General features: G+C 47.9%; 1 protein-coding gene and 1 long non-coding RNA gene across 3 annotated transcripts in view; one reads left to right on the top strand and one right to left on the bottom strand.

The window, feature by feature from the left end:
* LOC146684485 (uncharacterized) overlaps positions 1–21,921 on the bottom strand; it is a 447,043-nt gene extending 425,122 nt beyond the window's left edge. The window contains exon 1 of one of the 2 annotated variants that reach the window (XR_014917311.1): positions 21,843–21,921. This is a non-coding gene — a long non-coding RNA (uncharacterized LOC146684485). Of the gene's footprint in view, positions 1–21,050; positions 21,134–21,842 lie in introns of those variants that run through there. The other variant, XR_014917312.1, reaches the window with a different exon arrangement.
* LOC146684484 (voltage-gated potassium channel subunit beta-2-like) overlaps positions 1–24,072 on the top strand; it is a 258,771-nt gene that overhangs the window by 221,469 nt on the left and 13,230 nt on the right. The window lies entirely within an intron of this gene.

Genomic DNA, 24,072 nt, shown 5'->3' with positions numbered 1-24,072 from the left:
CCAATTTTAGAAATGTTAACAGAATCCTTTCAAAAGGGCACCTTACCACAGTCCTTGAAAGGAGCACTAGTTAGTCTGCTCCCAAAGGCTGGTAAACCACACAATAAATGTGAAAACTGGAGACCCATCAGTCTGCTTAATGCAGATTTAAAAATACTTTGTAAAATCTTAGCCAAGAGAATCGAAGAAATACTACCTAAAATAATTGGGAGGGATCAGAACGGATTCATTAGGGGCAGACAAGGATTCCACAATGTCCGAAGGATTCTGAACATTCTTTATGACCAAAAGGGGGGCTCTTGACACTGCTTTACTGTCACTTGACACTGAAAAGGCATTCGACAGAGTGGAATGGCCTTTATTTGTTTGAGACTCTGGCGCGCTTTGGTCTGGGAGAGGATTTTTGTTATTGGGTAAGATTACTTTATAAGGAATCATATGCACAGATCCTGACTAACAATAATATCTCAAAAACCATAAAAATAAATCGAGGGTGTAGACAAGGGGACCCTTTGTCCCCACCGTTGTTCATTATTGATTGATTGATTGATTGATTGATCATATATTATGGCAATTGAGCCTTTGGCTATTGCAGCGAGATGATAGTATGATATTATTTCTGGTATAACAATAGGACAGACAGAATATCGCTTAGCCTTGTATGCTGATGATTTAATTATTTTTCTTAAAAATTTTAACAAATCTATCCCGGTGTCACGGTTCTGGGTCAGTTTCGACCCAGTATTTTGAGTTTTGATTGATTAGTTTATTTTTGAATGTTTGTTGTGGTTTTGGGCGTTATGAGTATTATTATTAGAATTCTATGTTTCTGTTTATTCATGTTTAAGGATTTGTTCTCGGTTGTATCTCACGTTTAGTTTAGTTCAGGTTCCATGTGTCATTCTGTCTGTCTGTCTCAGTGTCAGGTCTGCGTCTTGGTGCAGTGTTCTCTTTTCCTGTTTTATTGGGAAGGTCTGCGTCTCATGTGAGTGTGTTCAGTTTTACCTGTGTCTCGTCTTGTTGATTATTCCCAGCTGTGTCCACCACCTGTGTGTAATTCCCCTGTGTTTCTCTGTGTGTATTTAAGTCGTGTCCTCTGTCATTGTAGTTGCTGGTCCGTCTGTGTATTCCACCCTGCTTCATCTGTGTGGAAACACCGCCAGGTGTTTCTGCTCACTTTCATTCATGTTCAGGTTCAGGTTCGTGTTCTGTAGTCAGTTTGTTCCCAGTCTAGTTTAGTCCTTGTTCGGTTCGCCTTTTGTCCATTTTTATTTTGTGTTTAATAAACCACCATCACACCTTTACAAGTGCCTGCGTTTGGATCCTCCTTTATTTTCCACGCGGCTCATCTCACTCGCCGTGACAGTACAGACCAGCCAGATATGGATCCAGCGGCATTCACCCCACCCACGGAGCTTCGGGACCTCATAACGAACTCTGCTTCAAAATTAATCAACCTGTGGCTAGAGCATGAGGGAGAAGCATTTCTCTACCTTCTGGAAGCCAGGCTACAACAGCTTATTTCCGATTATCCCTGGCTATTGGACTCACTGCACCCTCTGGTACAAAACTTCATTCTCCACGAACTCCACCTTCACCCCCCCCCCGCCGCTACCGCTCGCCCGCTCGTTTCAGTGGAGCACGTGCCGTCCGAACTGCGTACCCGGCCCGTCGGAGCCGACTCCAAGGAGGAAGCGACATTCGCGGCACCGGCGCGGCACCCCACAGCCAGACTTCAGGATGTCAAAACAGCCGGCTGTGGTGGGTGAAACAGACACTCTTTCTGTTCCTTCTGACCCAGATACTAGGTCTATTTCTTCTGGAGCTATTTTTTGTGTCTCCTCTAAAAATAATAAGGATTTCTCTGTCTCACCCATGACCATTGCTCCTAAGACTGCCTTTGTTGAGCCGACTTTTCGTGTTAATTACTATGTTCACGCTGTTGTTCCCATGCCCGGAGTAGCTGAGCCTAGCACTACGAACATAGGGAATTTAAGTGTCAGGGAAGCTTTCTTGTCTCCGTCAGTTCCTTCAGGGAAAGCAATAAACCTTTCTGAAACTGGTTTTTCTGGCCGTATTGTCCCATCCTCACTTTCACCCCAGTCAGCAGCCCAGCTGCCCTCAGTTCAGTCAGCAGCCCAGCTGCCCTCAGTTCAGTCAGCAGCCCAGCTGCCCTCAGTTCAGTCAGACACTCCACAATTTATTACGCCTCCACTACAACCGTCTCCGCTACTGGTAGGTCAGTCTGTAGCCGCTTCGCTGCCTATAGCTCTGTTGCCACCAGTTCAACTGTCTGCCCACTCATTTACCCAGCCACCATCCTCACCTTCTCATCCAAAGCAGGAAACACACTTCACCACAATATCTGCTGGTTCTCTTAAGCTGGCCATCTCAGAGACAGTTGCTCCCTCTAGGGCCTCCCCAGAGGCTGGGTGTCAGTCACCAGCCAACTCTGGACCCCTAGAGGTCAAGACGCCAGCACCAGCAGCTCACCAGGAGAACTCACCAGAACGGTCTCGGCTCTCAGCACCCCTGAGAGTTCAAGTGAATTCACCCGTCCGCCTCTGTCCTCTGCTGAGTGTATTGGGGAACACTTACAGCCCTCCGAGGACTGCATCCCACTGTTGCTGCCTGAGTCAAGCCACTGTGCTGCTCAGCCCCAGCCAGTGTCCACACTGCCAGAGGTCTCCGTACCTGCTGCTTCAGTGTCTGTCTCCACTGGAGGGCCCGAGGAGCCCGTCCAGTCTCAAGCCACATTAGCTGGGGGTTCAAGTGAACCCAGCCAGCGTCCTGCCTCATCGGCTGGAGGGCCTGAGGAGCCCGTCCAGCCTCAGGTCTCGTCGGCTGGGGGTTCGGGAGAACCCAGCCGGCCTCAAGTCTTGTTAGCTGGAGGTTCCGAGGAGCCCGTCCGGCCTCATGCCACGTCTGCTGGAGGGCCCGAGTCGCCCGTCCAGCTTCAAGCCACGTCTGCTGGAGGGCCTGAGCCGCCCGTCCAGCTTCAAGGCACGTCTGCTGGAGGGCCCGAGCCGCCCGTCCAGCCTCAAATGTCGTCTGCTGAAGGTCCCGAGTCGCCCGTCCAGCTTCAAGCCAAGTCAGCTGGTGGGTCCGAGGAGCCCATCCAGCATCACGCCTCGTCTGCTGGGGGTCCTGGAGGACCCAGCAAGCACATCCTCACATCTGCTGACGTTCCGGGGAAGTTTGTTCAGCCACCACCTGCTGAATCATCCCCTGTGACTTCTACACCGTTGCCTGCGTCCACATCACCTCCTGCAGTATCACCACTGTCTGGTTCCGCAGCCGTCCCGCTGCCGTCAGGTTCCGCAGCCGTCCCGCTGCCGCCTGGTCCAGCCTCTGTGCCTTCATCCACGCCTGGTCCAGCCTCCGTGCCTTCGTCTGGTCCTGCCTCGTCTGGTCATGCCTCCGTGCCTTCATCTGGTCCTGCCTCGTCTGGTCCTGCGGTTGCCACACCGCCGTCAGAGCCAGCTCGACCTGTTCCGCTTCGCCTCTGCCGGCCGTTTTCCAGGCCTCTAAGTTGGCATCATAGCCTTCGGGGACAGCCTCCGGAAAGAGTTCATCGCCGCCGCTGGCATTGCGGCCGACCTCCGGACCTGCTTAGTGGCCGCCACTGCCTTCCGAGTGGTCGGCGTCCTGATTGGTTTTGCCTGCGCCGCCGCCGTTGCTGTGTGCCCGGCCGGCCCCCAGAACTGTCTTGGTCCTTGTGTTGTTGACCCCCGGGTCAACCCCCTGAACTTTTCTTGGACTCTTGTTGAGCTCTAGTTTGGTTTTGTTTTTGATCTGTTTTCTTGTGTTCGTGGACTGTTTTCTTGTGTTTTTGGACTGGTTTTGGACTCTTGTGCCCCTTGGTTTTGGTTGGCTCTGCTAGAATTGATTAAGGAGTTTAAGGAATTTCTGGTTACAAGATCAATATGTCTAAAACATCCATTATGTTAATAAACCAATTAGATAGAGAAAACCCAACCTCTGTTGTTACTCAATTTAGGTTGTTAATAGCTTTACCTATTTGGGCATCCAAATTCTTCCTTTGCTTAAGGATATCATAGAAATTAACTATAATTCAGTTATGCAAGATGTCTCAAAATCTCTGGATAGATGGACTGCTCTACCAATGTCATTAATGGGGAAATTAAATATTCTCAAAATGAATATACTCCCTGAACTGCTGTACTTATTTCAAAACTTGCCTCTGCCACCACCAAGCAATTTATTTTCTCAACTGAGGACACTCTTCATCAAGTTTTTATGGAAGAACAGACGCCCCAGGTTGTGCCTATCTCTATTGTATCTGCCTTACGACATCAAGTTAAGACTCACCTCAATGAAGTTAATTCACTCTCAGTATTCAGCCCGATATGGGGGAATGATCATTTCCCCCCAGGACAGGGTGAAGGGGGATTTAAAATATGGGCCGAAAGGGGGTTACAAAAAATAGTAAATCTTTACAACCCAGATAATAAACACTTACTGTCCTTTGATGAAATGGTTTTCAAGCATGACATAGCCTGCAGCCAGTTCTTTAGCTATTTACAGCTGAGAGACTTTATTAGAACACAGCAAAACCAGTCCTTGTCCATTCCTGGCCTATCAACCCTTGAAAAAATGATGGTGAAAGATTGCCAGGGAAGGGGCTTGATTTCTAAAATCTATAATAAACTGGTGGCCGCCTCTACAAAAACGTCCGTAAAGAAGCTTGAATCCTGGAGAGAAGACTTACTCCCTTGAAGAGTGGGAGAGGGCTTGCGCCAGGGCACAATCACAAACAGTGAACACTTATTTAAATCTCTTGCAGTACAACTGGTTAATGACTCCAGTCAAACTTAATGCTTTCTACAGTACCATCCCGGATGTTTGTATAAAATGTGACGAGGAAAAGGGAACACTTCTCCATTGTTTGTGGCAGTGTGCTGAAATTAGGAAATTCTGGGAAGAAGTGAAACAATGCACTGAAGAAATTTTAGAAATAAAACTGCATTTAGAACCAAACGTTTTTTGCTGGGCATCAATCCATCTAACTGTAATACAACAAGGAAACATCGCTTATTTTTAGACATAGGGCTGCTGATGGCTAAGAGAGTGATTGCCATTACTTGGAAAGAGGTGGATAGACTGAGAAGAAGTAAATGGATTTCAGAGTTAACATCTACCCTGCCCTTAGAAAAGATCACCTACGCAATCAGGGGTAAGCAGCAATGCTTTGATAGCATCTGGGGCCCCTTCAAAAACTTCCTTGCTAATAAAAACTTGCCCCACTTGGTGGAAATTTTTGGGGACGATTCATAGGTGGCCCTCTGCAGTCCACTTGGGAATATGTTTATTGCTTGACATTGAACAACTACTTTCTAATTTACATTTGACATATACCTGTGAGGGTGCATAATTTGTGGGAGATGCACACAGTTGTTCCCCCGTTTTCCCTTTTTTTGTCCTTGTTTGTTTGTTTTGCTTTTGTGTGTTGTTTTTGTTGTTTTGTCGTTGCTGTTTTTTTCTCATCCTTTCCTATATGGTGTATATGTATAAAGGCAGTATGTCTATCTTGTAGTTTATGTAAGTTCAGCTACTTATTTTGTTACGCTTCATAGATGTGTACATTGCTATGTTCAAAATAAATAAAGACATTGTTGGAAAAAAAAATGGTTGTGAAGATAGTGTCAGTGCCTTTGTCTATAGATTTCACATTTTTCTGTGCCTTCATGGGTTTTTGTCATCTATACTTGTTTCTTCCCAGCCCTAACAACACACATCACATAGCTCTGTGATGTGTGGTGAGCGCAACCTCTCAGGATTGCATTACAGCTAGATGGACCCTAAGTCAGGCTCAGGGAGGAAAAGCCATCTGCCATGAGCAGTTGGGGGTGATGTGTGGAAGAGAGAAAAAGATTAACAATAACTAATGATTATGGTTGTGTATGAACACATAGTGAATGAAAAAAGTAAGTGAAGAATATTCGGTGCATAATGGGAAGCCTAAGCATAAGGGAGAGTTCATGTGATCCAGCCCTAACTATATGCTTTATCAAAAAGGAAAGCTTTAAGCCTAATCTTAAAAATATCTTTTTTACCGCAATGTTAATTAGGAGGTTCAATGCAAAGAAACAACCATCAATTAGTTGTGGTCTATCTCAAATCAAATCAAATCAAATCAAATCACTTTTATTGTCACATCACATGTGCAGATACATTGGTACAGCACATGTGAGTGAAATTCTTGTGTGCGAGCTTCACAAGCAACAGAGTTGTGCAAAATACAATAATGTAAACAAGCAAAATACAAGAATGGCTACATCTGAAACTAATAAATATATGTACAATATATAATAGTATATGCATTTCTGGATGTGTATACTAAATATTTTTCTACGTGTGTGTGTGTGTGTGTGTGTGTGTGTGTGTGTGTGTGTGTGTACACATATTTTACAAATTAAATAGAGTAAACAATAAATAAAATATATAAAATAAAATATACAGAGTGAGACATGTGCAAAACAGTGGCGTTACTGTACAGTATCTCGGTTTATCTCTGAGGATGTTTTACCAGTCAGTGGTTGCTTGAGTACTTTTCTATGCTGTGGTGTGCTGGGGGAGCAGCACAGCAAAGAAGGACTCATCCAGGCTGGAGAAACTGATCAGGAAGGCTAGCTCTGTGGTCGGCATGAAGCTGGACACTCTGGTGACAGTGGCAGAGAAAAGGACACTAAAATAACTGCTGGACATTATGGACAATGCTGGGCATCCTCTGCACATGGCCATTAACAACCAGAAGAGTCTGTTCAGTGACAGGTTGCTTCTCCCCAAGACAAGAACTAACAGACTTAAAAACTCCTTTGTCCCACACGCCATCAAACTGTTTAACTCCTCTCTGGAGGAGGGAGGGGAAACAGGAGGACAAAGGAGGGGGGAACAACTAAGCTGTAGTGCCTCTTCACTTCACTGTGCAATACCTTTTGTGCAATACTTTTGTTAATAGTCAATGGTGCAATAGACCTCAATACTTGAAATGTGCAATTCACTTGTATTTTTATTTTTATTCCTATTTATTCTATTTATCGTATATTTTATTTATACTTGTCTCTGTATTTATGTGTGTGTGTGTGTGTGTGTGTGTGTGTGTGTGTGTGTGTGTGTGTGTGTGTGTGTGTGTGTGTGTGTGTGTATATATAATATTCTGTAACTCTGTAACTTCTGTCGGTGCTGTGCTTTTGGAAACTGAATTTCCCAGAGGAACCCACCCGAGGGATTAATAAAGTTTTATCTTATCTTATCTTATCTTATCTCTTATCTTATCTCTTATCTTATTTGATAACTTAAGTGATAACTTAAAGGAAGGCACACATTGCTAAAATCTGAAAGAGAAAACAAGGTTGGACTGTAAGTCACTAACTTCAGAATAAAGGTTTAAACTCAGAAGAACAAATCAAACTCACCTCAGCTGCCACCCAATGTGGCAGTGAAAATAGTGAGCTGACGCTGAGTGCAGTCCTTATATAATGTGTGCCATGTAAGTTCAATTAAGGAACAAACTCCTGAGCCAATCAGTGATGAGAAAGTAAAATAGGAAACGAGGTAAGTCTGGTGAGGTGAGGGAGATTGAGGAAAAGGGTAAATAGAATAAGAATCTTTACAACAACATTGTTTCTAAGGTTTTTAGGACCAAGTACAATAACCTCAGTTTTATTAGAAATTAGAAGCAGGAAATCAAAGGTAATCCAGATCTCCAGGTTTTTATATTTAGGGTCCGTGCCCTGATAGCGTCGCGGTTTCGGCAACGTCCGGTAAGCTTTTACTGGCCCTTGAAAATCCAAGGGAGAAGGTGTAAGTCTCATGCCATACCGTACCCATATCCACAGCAGGCATGTTAGAACCAGGCAGAACAGGAAGTCAACAAGTCAGATGCATAACTTTGGGAAAAGGATTGCCTCTAAGGGCTGGTCAGTCGGGCTGGGGTGCGAAGCGTGGCTTGAGGAGCAGTCGCTCCATCGTACTCCTCTCTCAGCTGCCGGAAGCACGGTGAATGGCCCACCTGACGGAGCTCCATCTGTGTGCGCCTCGCACATCACACAGTGTGGGTTTTTGCAGGGCAGTGTCTGCCACCTTGACTCTCCTGGAAAGGTGCATCACTCACTCACGCTTTTTGTCTGGAGTACCAGGGGCGTGCCAGGGCCAAAACAGCAGTTGTTGTACCTATATTCACAAGGAGTCTGTAGACAGGGCGCGTGGCAAAGTTTTTCGATCGTGTGGTGGAGGGCAAGTGCAAGAGGGCAGGCTACTGAGGGACTAGAGCAGGGCATGATGTGCACGAGGGAGAGAACTGTGACGAGCACCGCTCCTTCCGCTCGAACCCTAGTCGCTCTCCTCTGCTCCCTCGTAGCACTGCTCTTTATTTTGGTTACATGAATTTGCATAAGTTTATTAACATGACATCTTACATAGGCATACATGTGAACAAAGAGTACCTTGTCTGTCTGTCGTGTGTGTGTGTGTGTGTGTGTGTGTGTGTGTAGGGTCAAGATGTGACCCTGTGAACGACTGCCCAAAGCTGGTACCAGGAGTCCAGCGGTCCACCTAAACAAAAGGCACTTATACTTAAGCAGGTACAGAGTAGGTGTCCTCCTATACCATAAATCAGTAAGAGAAGATACGACGCTCTCATGACCTTAAGATGTGTGTGTATGCCAAAGTGCTCTGAGAGGCACACAGAGTCTTTGCAGACTGCTAAGGATTAGACAACCTATCAATATGCAATCGATTATAAAACTCTAAGCATATATGAGTATATATTTCTAAGCATAAATGGTAATCCACAATATAAACCTAACAAGAACTTTGACTCCCCCATTGTTATCGATCGAGCTCACTAAAACAGAAACTCCGTAGCGCCGGCATCCAATACAGCCTGTATTCCATCCATCCATCTTCATCCGCTTTATCCGAGGCCGGGTCGCGGGGGCAGCAGCCTAAGCAAAGAGGCCCAGACCTCCCTCTCCCCAGCCACCTCCTCCAGCTTATCCGGGGGAATGCCAAGGCGTGCCCAGGCCAGCCGAGAGATATAATCTCTCCAGCGTGTCCTGGGTCTGCCCCGGGGCCTCCTCCCGGTGGGACATGCCTGGAACACCTCACCCAGGAGGCGCCTAGGGGGCATCCTTGTCAGCTGGCTCCTTCCGATGTGGAGCAGCAGCTGCTCTACTCTGAGCCCCTCCCGGATGGCCGAACTTCTCACCCTATCTCTAAGGGAGAGGCCAGCCACCCTTCGGAGGAAGCTCATTTCTGCCGCTTGTATCCGCGATCTCATTCTTTCGGTCACTACCCACAGCTCGTGGCCATAGGTGAGGGTAGGGACGTAGATCGACCGGTAAATTGAGAGCTTCGCTTTTACACTCAGCTCCCTCTTCACCACGACGGACCGGTGCAGCGTCTGCATTACTGCAGCTGCAGCCCCAATCCGTCTGTCGATCTCCGGCTCCCTTCTCCCATCACTCGCGAACAAGACCCCGAGATACTTGAACTCCTCCACTTGGGGCAGGAACTCATCCCCGACCCGGAGTGGGCACCCTTTTCCGGCTGAGAACCATGGCCTCAGATTTGGAGGTGCTGATCCTCATTCCCGCTGCTTCACACTCGGCTGCGAACCGTTCGAGTGCGAGCTGGAGGCCCTCACCGAATGAAGCCAACAGAACCACATCATCCGCAAAAATCAGAGATGAGATTCTGAGGCCACAAAAGCGAAAGCCCTCCGCCACTTGGCTGCGCCTAGAAATCCTGTCCATAAAAATTATGAACAGAACCGGAGACAAAGGGCAGCCCTGGCGGAGCCCATCACCCACCGGGAACAAGTCTGACTTATTGCCGGCGATGCGAACCAAGCTCTTGCAACGGTTGTATAGGGATCGAATGGCCCGTAGCAATGGGCCAGACACCCCATACTCCCGCAACACCTCCCACAGGACACTCCGAGGGACACGGTCGAATGCCTTCTCCAAGTCCACAAAACACATGTAGACTGGTTGGGCAAACTCCCATGCACCCTCAAGTATCCTCGAGAGGATAAAGAGCTGGTCCAGTGTTCCGCGACCAGGACGAAAACCGCATTGTTCCTCCTGTATCCGAGGTTCGACTAGCGGAAGAACTCTCCTTTCCAGCACCCTGGCATAGACTTTCCCAGGGAGGCTGAGGAGTGTGATCCCCCTGTAGTTGGAACACACCCTCCAGTCCCCCTTCTTAAAGATGGGGACCACCACCCCGGTCTGCCAGTCCATAGGTACTGCCCCTGATCTCCACGCAACATTGCAGAGGCGTGTGAACCAGGACAGCCCTACAACGTCCAGAGCCTTCAGGAACTCGGGGCGGACCTCATCAACACCAGGGGCTCTGCCACCAAGGAGTTGTTTAACTGCCTCAGTGACCTCGCCCCCGGAAATTGGTGGGTCATTCCCCTCATCCCCAGACTCTGCTTCCTCCTCGGAAGACGTGTCAGTGGGATTAAGGAGGTCCTCAAAGTATTCCTTCCACCGCCTGACAATTTTCTCAGTCGACGTCAGCAGCGCTCCGCCAGCACTATACACAGTGCAGGTAGAGCACCGCTTTCCCCTCCTGAGACGCCTGACGGTTTGCCAGAATCTCTTCGAGGCAGTCCGAAAGTCTTTTTCCATGGCCTCTCCGAACTCCTCCCACACCCGAGTTTTTGCTTCAGCCACTGCCCGAGCCGCATTCCGCTTGGCCTGTCGATACCTGTCGGCTGCCTCCGGAGTCGCACAGGCTAACCAAGCCCAATAGGACTCCTTCTTCAGCCTGGTGGCTCCCTTCACCTCTGGTGTCCACCATTTGGTTCGGGGATTACCACCACGGCAGGCACCAACCACCTTGCGGCCGCAGCTCAATGCAGCAGCTTCGGCAATGGAGACGCTGAACATGGTCCATTCGGACTCAATGTCCCCAGTCTCCCTCGGAATGCTGTTGAAGCTCTGCCGGAGGTGTGCGTTGAAGATCTCGTGGACTGGGGCCTCTGCTAGATGTTCCCAGCACACCCTCACTACGCGTTTAGGTGCACCAGGTCTGTCCAGCGTCCTCCCCGGCCACCTGATCCAACTCACCACCAGGTGGTGATCAGTTGACAGCCTGTATTGTCCAGCCAAACTGGTGATCACAGCAAACGGTTCCAGGTACACGTTCACCGACGCACAAGCGACGCACAAGAGCCCATTTTTTATGAAAGGGGAGGAGGGCGGGGAGAGGAGAGAAAAGAAAAGAGAAAAAATCCCATGGGTTGCAAATCTTTATCCACAAGTTAAGTAATGGTTATTGATAAGTATAAAAACCCAGTAAATTTTGTCTCATGGAATTGTAAAGGGCTCAATGGTGCTGGTAAGCAGGGTAACATTCTAGTACAACTTAAAAACTGGGAACAGATATAGGGTACTTGCAGGAAACTCATTTGAGAAATCACCAGAAGTTGCGGGGCAGATGGATCAAGCAGGTGTTTCACTCTAACTTCACAGCTAAGAATAGAGGTGCAGCCATTATTATCAGAAAAGAGATCCCTTTTACAGCGCCAAAAGTGTTATCGGACCCTCGAGGACGTTATATCATAGTTACAGGGAAACTTTATAATAAGCAGGTTATACTAGCAAATATTTACGCCGCTAATGTTGATGATGCAGGCTTTATATAATCTTTTATATCCTCTTTACCTGATATGGTGGAGATTTTAAATTCATTTTGAATTTAAAACCAAAATGAGGCGTGGCCTGGCCGAGCAAAGTCTACGACAGCAGATCACTTGTAAACATTGGTGACAAGGTTGCACATTTAATCTTGGATATTTTAAACCCGAGCCGTCCTGGCCGCCAGACATACTACGCGGCATGAATAACGACAAAGGACGGGCCGCTCACCTGAGGCATAGAACAAAGAAGCAGACGGCAGCAGCTTAAACACCTGGTGCCATTTTGATGACCCTCTGGAGTGCCTTTCTGTGTGCTGTGATGCAGCTGGAGAACCACACACCAATGCAATATGTCAGCACACTTTCAATGGAGCAGCGGTAGATGGTCAGCAGCTCCTTCTTCAGGTCTATTTTTCTGAGGATTCTCAGAAAGTGGATAAGCTGTTGGGCCTTCTTTAAAACCGCAGAGATGTTAGAGCTCCATTGGAGGTCTGTGTCTAGGTGCACACCCAGAAACTTGAAACTGGAGACCCTTTCCACACACTCCCCGTTGATGCTGACAGGCTGCAGCTCAGACTTCCTTCTTCTGAAGTCAACTACCAGTTCTTTTGTTTTGGGGATATTGAGGTCCAGGTTGTTATCTACACACCAATCTGACAGCTTCTGAACTTCAGCTCTGTACACCGTCTCATCTCCCCTAGAGATGAGCCCCACCACGGTGGTATCATCTGCAAACTTGATGACTGCATTGTCTGGGTGGGTACTAACACAGTCATGTGTGTACAGAGTGTACAGTAGGGGACTCAGTACACAGCCTTGTGGAGAGCCGGTGTTAAGGCTGAGGGCCGGCTGAGGAAAGATGAGGCCCCACTCTAACTCTTTGTACACAGTCTGAGAGGAAGTCTCTGATCCAGCGGCAGGTGGTAGAAGGAAGTCCGATTTCCAGCAGTTTAACTATTAGTCAACAAAGAGCAGCCTGGCGTAACGGCGAGAGATGGTGGTGTGGAGCAATGGCATCTTCAGTTGATCTGTTAGCTCTGTATGCGAACTGGAGCGGGTCGAGTGTGGGTGGCAGGCAGGACATGATCTGACGTCGGACCAGTTTCTCGAAGCAATTCATTATAACAGGTGTTAGAGCAACTGGTCGGTAGTCGTTGAGGCTGCTAATGTTGGCAGTGGGACAATTGTGGCTTACTTTAGGCACGGCGGGATGCAGGACTGGGACAGTGAAGTGTTGAAGATTTTAGTGAAGACCCCATCCAGCTGGTCTGCACACTCTTTTAGGACCCTTGCGGTTACCCCATCTGGTCCGGCGGCCTTCCTGGGGTTCACTGCCCTCAGTGTGCACCTCACCTCATATTCCTGCACCATGAGGCTTGGGCTGCTGCTGCTGCTGTCCGATGTTTTTGCTGCTGCCGCCTCTGGTCCCTTCACCTCAACGCGTGCGAAGATGTGGTTCAGCTCCTCCTTATGCACCGCGTTACCCTCAGTCAGCGTGGTATTGCAAGGTTTGTAGTTGGTTAAGTGCTGAACTCCCTGCCATAACTGTTGTGAGTTGTTGCTGTAGTGGTCTTCGATTCTTTTCTTGTATGCTGCCTTGGCTTCTCTGATGCCTCTTTTCAACTCAGATCTGGCTGCAGTGTAATGCATACCATCACCGGATCTAAAAGCGGTGTCACGTTGCCTCAGCAGGACCTGGACCTCTTTAGTCATCCAGGGTTTCTGGTTGGAATACACCCAGAGACGTTTGTCTACAGTGACAGAAGTTAATATATGAGAGCACTGATGTTGTGTGCTCTTCAAGGTCCTGATGTTCGAACACGCTCCAGTCGGTGTTTTCAAAACAGTCCTGCAGCTGATGTGATGCACCTTCTGGCCAGGTTTTCACAGTTTTTGTGACTGGTGGGCTCTTCTCCTAATGGGACTGTATGCAGGGATCAGCAGCACGGACATGTGGTCTGACAAATCTAGATGTGGTAGAGGGGTTGCTCTGTAGCCTTTTTGGATGTTGCTGTAGGCTTTATCCAGTGTGTGTTTCCCCCTCGTTGCACATTTAATATGCTGTTCAAATCTGGGGAATACTGACCTTAAATCAACATGGTTGAAGTCCCCAGCTATAATGTGCACTGCGTTTGGATGGGAATTCTGCTGATTGCTTATTGTCTTGTGCAGCTCCTCCATGGCCGAGTTAGCATTAGCATCGGGTTAGTGTCATGACGGTGGACCATGCGGCCTGCTAGCTCAATCCGGTTGTTCAGTCTGACGTCACTAGCCGTGTGTGGACCTAAACTCCGCTGCAGGTCCATATGTCAAACGATCACTATGGAATTACTGAGAGTTGAAAAACTGTCTAAAGTCTTTCATCTTTAATAAAATGATCAGCGTTCTGCTCTACCAGGTGTAACAATTGAGTTTAACATCCAGGCATCCATGAAAACGGAATTTATGACATTTAACGGAGTTAGAAGTTAGCAGGGAGTTAGCTCGCTAGCTTCTATCTAAATACAATATAGCATGTCCTGACTGCGGGGTTTTGGAAACAAATTAAAACGTACAGCTCTGTTATCACTTCCAACATAAATGAAGACAGAAAACTAAACAGCAGTGACATTTGTAGGGTTACTGAAGTTTGGGTAGCTGGGTATATAATGATGTGCTACGTGACCGCTAGCGACACAGCTATGTTAGCATAATATAAACAAGCTAACTTTTTTCCACTCGATAAAAGTTAACGTGAGGGTTCTTGGTGGTCAGGAACAAATGTAATCGCATGGCAGGATGCTGTAAAAGGCCCAAACTTCAGCCAGGAGAACAACTGAGAAAATCCATCCACAATATGAGGTTAGTCATTCATATACTGCTGCATGGGCTGGGCTGTAGTTACATCCTAAGGTTTTAAAAACTGAGCTAAATGATTAGCGGTAATAAAAGCCGAGGGAGGTCAACAGTGATCACTGACTGTTTTAGGAGCTTTTTGAGATTAAATAGAAGAAAGTACATAACATTAAACATGTTAACAACACAAAAGCCATATTAAACGCAGACTACTTTAGGCCCGGAAGTAGGATTCGTCACGTCATCACTTAACAATCGGATAGCCGAGTCCGGAATTGATGGCTGCAGCCAAGTCTCTGTGATTAATATTATATATATAATGCTGCTGTCCCTTACACACTCGTTGAATGCAATTTGTAATCTCAGTTCGGCGATTTTGTTGGTAATGGACCTGACGTTGGAGAGGAAAATCCTCGGAAGCGGTAGCTTAAATGGCTGTTTCTTTAGCCGTGCTAGTGGGCCCGCCCTGCAACCGCGCTTTGGCCTCCTTTCTTTACGTTTCCTCTTTGTCTTGCTGCTGGGAAGAACCAACCATGGAGACCCTGGAGCTCTTATTATGTCCTCCGGAATGCTGTGAAAGTGGTGGTAGTCCGACGTAATGCTCCTTGCACAGCGTAATCCCAAACTCAGAAGGTCCTGACGACTGTAGATGGACTCTACTCAATGTATAATAATAAAAAATACACCCATCCACACAGATACATGTAGAAGAAGTAAAAAACAAAACACCGAACATGAGGAGCAGTGAGCCGCTACGTCTGTGTGCGCCGCCATCTTCTCCTCCTCCATCCCAGACACCAAAGATCTGCTCCAGTTTGCCTACTGACCCAACAGATCCACAGAGGACACCATCGCTCACGTCCGGCACACCACCCTCAGCCACGTGGACACGAAACAGGGTAACTATGTGAGAATGCTGTTTGTTGATTACATTTCAGCATTTAACACAATAGTGCCCAGCAGACTGTTCACAAAGCTGATGGATCTAGGACTCAACACCCGTCTGTGTGCATGGGTGTTGGACTTCCTCACTGGCAGATCTCAGGAGGTGAGGGTGGGTAGATGCGCCTCTAACAGCATCACCATCAACACAGGAGCACCACAGGGATGTCCTCTCGCCACTGCTCTACTCCCTCTACACTTCAGACTGCTGACAACACAGTGGTGTTGGGTGCCATCTCCAACAATGATGAGACGGCCTACATGGATGAAGTAAATAGTAAATGGCCTGTATTTGTATCGCGCTTTACATAGGACTCCAAAGTGCTTTACACGTTCAGTCATCCACCCATCCACACACACATTCACACACTAGTGATGGCATGCCAGATTTTTCTAGTGAAGAATCTGGCATCATGGTGCCATGATAACCATCTCCAGCTAAACGCTGGCAAGACCAAGGAGCTGGTGGTGGACTTCAGAAGGAGTCAGCACAGAGACTAGAAGCCCATTATCATCAATGGCGCTCCAGTGGAGAGGGTGCAGTCCTTCAAGTATCCGTCGGTGTCCACATCTCCTCAGACCTGACATGGTCTTCCCACATTCAGGTGCAGACCAAAAAGGCTAGGCAGCGCCTGTACCACCTACGACAACTGAGGAAGTTCAGGGTATCTCCAGAGATCCTCAGGACTTTCTATACAGGTGCTGTGGAGAGCATCCTCACACAGAACATCATGTCCTGGTTTGGGAGCAGTTGTGTTAAGGACTGTGGTGGGGCGTGGTCTGCGGGGCCGTGCGGACGCACCTGCACGGCATCCGCAATCACGCCCGCCGTGTTAAAACACGGGGACTCAGGGGTTGGTGGTGGTGTGGTGTGACGTGAATCAAATAAAGTTGGCTCTGAACGTCGCTCCGTGGTCCCGCCGTGCCTTATTCATGCCACATTGGTGCCGAAACCCAGGAGGCGGCATGGCGGGTACCTACCAGAGCCAGGAAAGGAAAGAGCTGGCCGAGAGGGTGGCCGAAATAGCGGCCACCCAGCGGAAGCAGGCGGCGGAGGTGCGTCGCCAACAGGAAGAACTGCGGAAGGAGAGCGAACGCCACCTGGGGAAGATGGCAGAGCTGGCAGCGCTGCTCTGGGCCTGGGCGCCACCCCCACAAGTGTGTCCCGAGGACAGTGAAGCGGTGGAGGAGCCGTGTGGGTCACCTCGGCAGCTGGAGGTGGTGGACGAGCCACGCGGGGGTCCGAGCCTGCCGGAGGAGGAGGAGCAGCCGGGTGAAGGGCTGCTCCTGCCGGGAGCGGTGGAGGAGCCGCTCCAATCGGAGGCCGAGGACGAGGCGGGCGAGGGTCTACACCTGCCGGAGGCAGAGGAGTCGCTCCACCCAGAGGTGGGCGAGGGGCTGTGCCTGCTGGGGGCGGAGGTGCAGTGCGCGGAGCCGCTCCAAACGGGAGTGGCGGAGGTGGTGGCGGAGCAGCTGTGCGGGGAGACGGAGGTCCCTGCTCCAGGGCAGCCTGTGCAGCCGGAGTTGGAGGCAGAGGAGCGGGACAGCCCCGCTAGGCCGGGGATCGGCGGGCTGGCTAGTCCAGCCTCGCTGCCACCAGTCGATTCTGCGCGCCTGACGTCTGCCCAGCCGCCTGTGTGCAGGAGCTCACGGCCATGCCTGTGGGGCCGTGTCCGCTTGCTACGCGGCCGACCTCCGGACCAGCTTCGCCGTTGCCGCTGGATGCGCGGGCGGCCACCAGAACGGACGCTTCCCCGTCGCTTGGTCAGGGGCTGGGGCGCCGATGTGTAGGGGCCGAGTCTCGCCCCAGTTCGCGGGGGGGGAGTAGGTTCGGCCAGATTGCTCCCCGGCCTCAATCGGGCGATGGGGGTATGTGGTGGGGCGTGGTCTGCGGGGCCGTGCGGACGCACCTGCACGGCATCCGCAATCACGCCCGCCGTGTTAAAACACGGGGACTCAGGGGTTGGTGGTGGTGTGGTGTGACGTGAATCAAATAAAGTTGGCTCTGAACGTCGCTCCGTGGTCCCGCCGTGCCTTATTCATGCCACAAGGACCAAAAAAGCTCTTCAGAGGGTGATCCGTACAGCAGAACGTTGCTACAGGATTGCTCTCCCCCCGCTTCAGGACACCTTACACCAGGAGATGCCAGACTAGAGCAGCGCAGATACTGAAGGACCCGTCCCATCCTGGCAACAAACTGTTTGAACTTCTGCAATCCGGTAGAAGGTTCCGCATTATCCAGGCAAGGACAGAGAGACTCAAGAGGAACTTCTATCCCCAAGCCATCTGGGCCCTAAACCCCCCCCATCTCCTACACACAAACACACACACGCCCTCTCACATCATCCATAAGTGACTGAGACAGGACTCTATTCTAGACACTCTAAACCCACCAGCACAATGTGCATTTCAAACTCCTTTAATTTTAAATATGTTCATATTGTCTATTTTGTAAAATGTTCAGATCGTCTATTCTTATTTAATTCGCTTAATGTACAGAATTCCCCTGCTTGCTGCATACAATGCTACTTCACCTAATGTATATAATATATAATGCTGTTCCTCCCCCCTCCCCTTTTTTTTTTGCACAAGTCGGGGAGCGTGTCAGGTTAGATTTCACTGTGTGTTATATTTGTATAACTATGCACGACTAAAAGAACTTGAACTTGAGCAAAGATTGGCATCTAGGTCAAAATCAAAATCTGCGAAAGTCATTCAGGAGTTTATGAAGTCATATAAAGTGATTTAGAGCTTTTTCCCCTTTTTCCCCTTTTTTCCCCTCGACTTTTTCTTAATAGATAATAGATTTCTTGCACAGACCCAAAGTTGGGACTATAAGGCAAAAGTTTTATCTGACCATAGTCCAGTATTGCTACAATTAGCAATAGGAGATAGAGCTAATATACCAAAATAGCGATTTATAAATGTTTTGTTGTCAGATAATATTTTGGTAAATGAAATAAAGGATCAAATCAAACTATTTATTTCAATAAATGATATACCTGATGTTATATTTCCACTGTAGTGTGAATACACTATTAGAGCTTATGCCGAGTCAGACTGCACACACAATCGTTTGTTTACAAGTTGACTTCTTCTTTATTGGGATCACACAGGATGGTATGGCGCGGAGCGGATGTGTTTGACTCCATTAGCTTTCAGGAACACCCTGAATTCCTCAGAACAGAACTGCGGTCCGTTATCACTCACCAGGACGTGGGGAATGCCATGGCGACTAAAGAGACCCCGTAGCACTTGTATGGTTTTACCAGCTGTGGTGCTATCCATAATATGCACTTCAGGCCACTTGGAATGTGCATCTACCACCACCAGGTACATGTGACTTTCAAATGGACCCGCAAAATCCACATGGATCCGTTCCCATGGACAGGAAGGCCACAGCCAAGGGTGTAAAGGTGCTAACCCAGGCTCTTTTTGCATACGCTTACAAGAGTGGCAGGCTTTAGCTTGAAGCTCAATTTGAGAATCAATGCCAGGCCACCAAACATAGCTGCGAGCTAAGCTCTTCATCCTCACCATCCCTGGATGTGCAGTGTGGAGCTCTTTCAGGACATGAGAGCGCAGCTTAGGTGGCACAACCACCCTCACGCCCCACATAAGGCATCCCTGCTGTATTGTGAGTTTATGTCTGCGCATCAGATAGGGTGACAGCTCTTGATCTGTGTCCTTTGTTGCTGGAAAACGTCCAGTTATTACCATTTCCAGCACACGAGACAAAGTGACATCAGACAAAGTGTCACGTCTGATCTCGGCGACACTGACTGGTAATGTGTCCAGCTGAGATGCGTAGAATACCTCAACTGCTCCCTGTTTCTCTTTCTGTGCAAGGGGCAGAGGTAAACGTGACAGACCGTCAGCATTGGCGTGATGTGCCCCCTTCCGATACTGTAAGGTGTGTGTGCTGACAGAAGGAGCGCCCAACGCTGCATTCGCGCAGCTGCCATTGATGGTGTACCTTTTACTGGACTCAGAATTGAGGTCAGTGGGCGATGATCAGTGAGCAAGGTGAACTTGTTACCATGGAGATACTGGTGAAACACTCCAAAAACAATTGCCAACGCCTCCCTCTCGATCTGAGCATAGTTTCGTTCAGCTTTGCTGAGGGTTCGTGAAGCATAAGCAATTGGCCGTTCTTGGCCATCAGGCATGACATGTGAGAGCACGGCTCCAACGCCATATGGTGAAGCGTCACATGCCAAACGGAGAGGCAGTTCAGGATTGTAGTGGGTGAGTATTTTTGGTGAGGCCAGACGTTCTTTAGCTTTCTGGAAAGCTGACTCGCAGGCTGATGTCCACTGCCATTTCTTCTCTTTACTGAGTAGCTCATTCAGCGGCTTCAGGACTGTAGCTAAATCAGGTATGAAACGTCCATAATAGTTGAGCATTCCCAGAAAAGAACGTAACTGGCTGACATCAGCTGGTGCTGGAGCTTCCATAACGGCACGCACCTTTTCTGGTGATTTGTGTAACCCTGCCGCATCAATTATGTGGCCCAGGTATTCCACCGATTCTTGGAAAAACAGGCACTTCTCCTGTTTGAGGAGGCCATAGTCCTCCAGCCTGCCCAAAACTGCCTTAAGGGTTCTCAGGTGTGTCTGTTTATCTGGACCACTGACGAGGATGTCATCCAGATAACAATGGGTGTATGGTAGGCCGAGAAGCACTTGATCCATAGCCTTCTGAAACAATGCAGGTGAAGACGCCACTCCAAAAGGCAAGCGATTGAAACGGAACAGCCCTTTTTGTGTCGAAATAGTCAGCAGCTTCTTAGACTCCTCTTCTACCTCCATCTGTAGGTAGGCATTTGCTAAGTCTAGCTTACTGAAATGCTGACCTCCTGCTAGAGAAGCAAACAAGTCCTCAATGCGTGGAAGTGGGTACTTATCCACACAGAGCTGCGAATTAAGAGTGACCTTGAAATCACCACAGAGTCTCACTGAGCCATCCTTCTTGTTGACAGGGACCACGGGCGTAGCCCAATCACTATGCTCCACTGGTGTGATCACCCCAAGCTCAGTCAGGCGTTTCAGTTCTGCCTCCACCCGAGGGCGGAGAGCATAAGGCACGTTATGTGGTGGATAGAATTTGGGGACACTATCATGCCTAAGAGTCAATCTGGCTTTAATTCCTTTCATTGTGCCCAGCTCCTTAGAGAAAACGGCTGAGTGTTTCTTTAGCACAGCCTCCAGATTGTCATTTCCGCTTTGTTCTCTGGCATGGACCATCTTTAAGTCTTTCCAGTTCAGCTTAATCACTCTCAGCCACTCCCTACCAAACAGTGGTGGAGCATCCACCTTTACCACGTACAAGGGTAGAGTTGCGCGCTGCTTATTCAGTTCAACTTGCACCTTGATGACCCCTTCTGGTGCCAGCGGCTCCCCAGTGTACGTTTTCAGCATGATGTCAGTGGGTTGCAGCGGCAACTGACTCAGCATACTTTTATATTGTTCCCATGGAATCAAAGACACAGCAGCCCCTGTATCCAGCTCCATCTCCATTTTCTTCCCGTTAACTACAGGCATTAGGGAGATACGTGAATATTTCTCTTTTCGTGACAAAGAATACAGCTCCAATTCACTATCAGTGTCGGGTCTGGTTCCTTCACTTTCACTCTCCTCTGCAGCAACATGATGAATTCTCCTCTTTTTGTCCTTTGCTCTGTTTTTAACTGCATTGCCTTTCAGCTCAGGCTTCCCCTCTTTCTCTTTCCTGTTCCAATCTTGGCTGCTTCTGGCTCTACCTTTACACATGCGTTTCGTGTGGCCCTTCCTTCCACACTGGTGACAGTCACGGTCTTTGTACCAGCAGTCATCATCAGTATGATTAATTTTCCCGCAGCGGCGGCATTTATCACCTTTATGTGACAGCACCGCATTCACTTTAAGGGAACCACTCAACTGCTGCACTTCACGTGTTGCTGTCTCTGCCGACACAGCATAATCAACTGCTTTGCGAAACGTCAGATCATTTTCAGTCAAAAGACGCTTCTGCACAGTTTCACACTTTAATCCACACACAAATCTGTCTCGTAGAGTATCTTCCAGATACGCACCAAACTCGCAATGTTCTGACAGTCTTTTCAGCACCGCCACATACTGTGCGACCGTTTCTTCTTCCCCCTGATTCCTCTTGTGAAACTGGAACCTTTCAGCTATTACCAGCGGTTTGGGAGCAAAATGAGCTTGCAAAACACCCACAATATTGTCATACTGCATTGTCCCAGGCTTGCTTGGCGCCACTAGATTACGCAGCAGACCGTACGTCTTGGGACCCATCACACTCAGCAGCACCGGGACCCGTTTCTCAGGCTGAATGTCATTAGCAAGGATGTAATGCTCAAAACGTTCAATATACATCGCCCATTGCTCACCAGCATCATCAAAGGGGTCCATCTGCCCAATCATTCCAGCCATGATGTATCCGCTGTCCACAGCCAACACTGTCGTTTCTGACTCGTCTGCGAAAAAGCAGCTAGTAGCTAGCTCTGATGCTAATTCACCACGCGATCGTCCGTTTTCCGTCCAAACTCGGCCACGCAGTCAGTTCATGCTCAGTAGACGGCCAAGTCTTCCAGACGTCACAACTCGTCGCCAATTTATGTTATATTTCCACTGTAGTGTGAATACACTATTAGAGCTTATGCCGAGTCAGACTACACACACAATAGTTTGTTTACAAGTTGACTTCTTCTTTATTGGGATCACACAGAAGTAACACACACACATAACTGGGCGTGGTGCCCCCTACTGGCGATGGCTTGCATAGCACACAATAATTCTTGGTTCATACATAACACCTGAAATTACGAGATCCACATCATGGGACACATTAAAAGCCTACTTGAGAGGCCAAAACATCTCACTGAGTTGTCATAGACACTAGCAATGAAAAGAAAGAGAGTCAAACATAACAATGGAACTTTTAGAAACAGATCAAGAATATGCCATCTCCAAACTTTATAAAAAAGGTCTCACTGCAGACAGAACTTAAATTGCTTTACACAAACGACACAATAAGATTACACTTTACCCTACCGCCTACTGGTGTTGGCCAGAGGGGCCGATGGCGCGATATGGCAGCCTCGCTTCTGTGTGTCTGCCCCAGGGCAGCTGTGGCTACAAGTGTACAAGTGTTGCCTCCACCAGTGTGTGAATGTGAGAGTGAATAGTGGAATTGTAAAGCGCTTTGGGTGCCTTGAAAAGCGCTATATAAATGCAATCCATTATTACTTACACAATTTTGTCATAAGCACTATGAACACGGAGAAAAAAACAGGTAGTTTACTAGCAAGGAAAATTAAAGAAGTTACAGTATCCAGATTGATCACAGAAATAAGAACTAGTACAGGGCAAATAACAACTGATCCAAAGATAATTAATGATATATTCCGAGAATATTACGCAGCACTTTACTCCTCAGACTCACAAAAAGATCCAGACATAATTGAAAGTTTTTTCGATTCTATCCAAGTTCCATCTATCAATATAGAACAGGGGTAGGCAACCTTTCTGATGAGGAGTGCCATTTAAAGTTTCCTCAGAAGTCAGTGTGCCATACGATTGCATTAGCAATAAATTTAATAACGCTCTATATTAACGGTTACACACTATATAGAACCACTTTATAGAATTATATTTGTTCGCAGATGTTGGCAGCTATCAGCAAATAATTATCAGCTATTTTGAAACAAAAAAAAGACACTTTTTATCCAAAACAAGAACTCTATAACAGCAAATGAACTGTACAACAGAAAATACAAATGCTATTTATGGTGTCCTCACAACAATGATAAGAAAAATAAACTGGGCCAATATGGCATGTTTGTTAATACACTCTGATCTCTGGTCTCCCACTCAGAGACATAGGTCTCCAAGTGTCCAGCATTCAGATGGCTACCTGAGGACATTCATGTGAGAGAAAATCTGCTCACACAGATATGTAGAGCCAAATACTGTCAATAAGGCCTCTGCAATGTACTTGTCAGGTAGTGATGTCCAGCAGTTGAAAATGCACGCTCCATGAACACGCACAGCTATGGATTCCAGCTGCTTCGATGTTATATGTATGATTTCTATACATTTTACGTCAGATAAAAACTTTGGTTGTAAGATTCAGATAATTATTTAATAAAAGCGAGACATTTTAAATGAGAATAAGAAAGTATTTCTTTGTGTCCCCTACCTGGCCCCCTGGCAAAACTTTGCTAGACCCGCCCCTGCATAGTTACCAGCTGTCAGCTACATAAAAAAAAAGGATCCTGGTGTTATTTGTCTCTCAAAAACAGTTCTTAACTTCCATTCAACTCATTCACTTAAAAGATAAACCTGTTTCTCCATCACCTGTTCAGCTCTGATGATTCAGTAAGGACATCTACTCGTTCCATCTTCATGTTTCCCTCTCACCAGATATACAAACCGATATCATGACCAGCAGCTTTTATAGCTGTAGCTCCAGCAAACATCAGCTAATACTAGAAAGTAATATTAAATACATTCTAACAACAGCTAATCAAGATTAAATGTGCTGCTGCTGTTTAGCGCGACATCCGCCGGTTTCCTCTTTCTGGCGCAAAGTGGGAGATAAACAAGCAAGAGAGAAAA

The sequence above is a fragment of the Copadichromis virginalis genome, linkage group LG20 (genome assembly GCF_057382275.1).
Source record: "Copadichromis virginalis isolate Kocher_CV1m ecotype Utaka linkage group LG20, C_Virginalis_male_GT1.1, whole genome shotgun sequence".
Classification (NCBI taxonomy): Eukaryota; Metazoa; Chordata; class Actinopteri; order Cichliformes; family Cichlidae; genus Copadichromis; species Copadichromis virginalis.
This window is presented reverse-complemented; position numbering and strand designations above follow the sequence as displayed.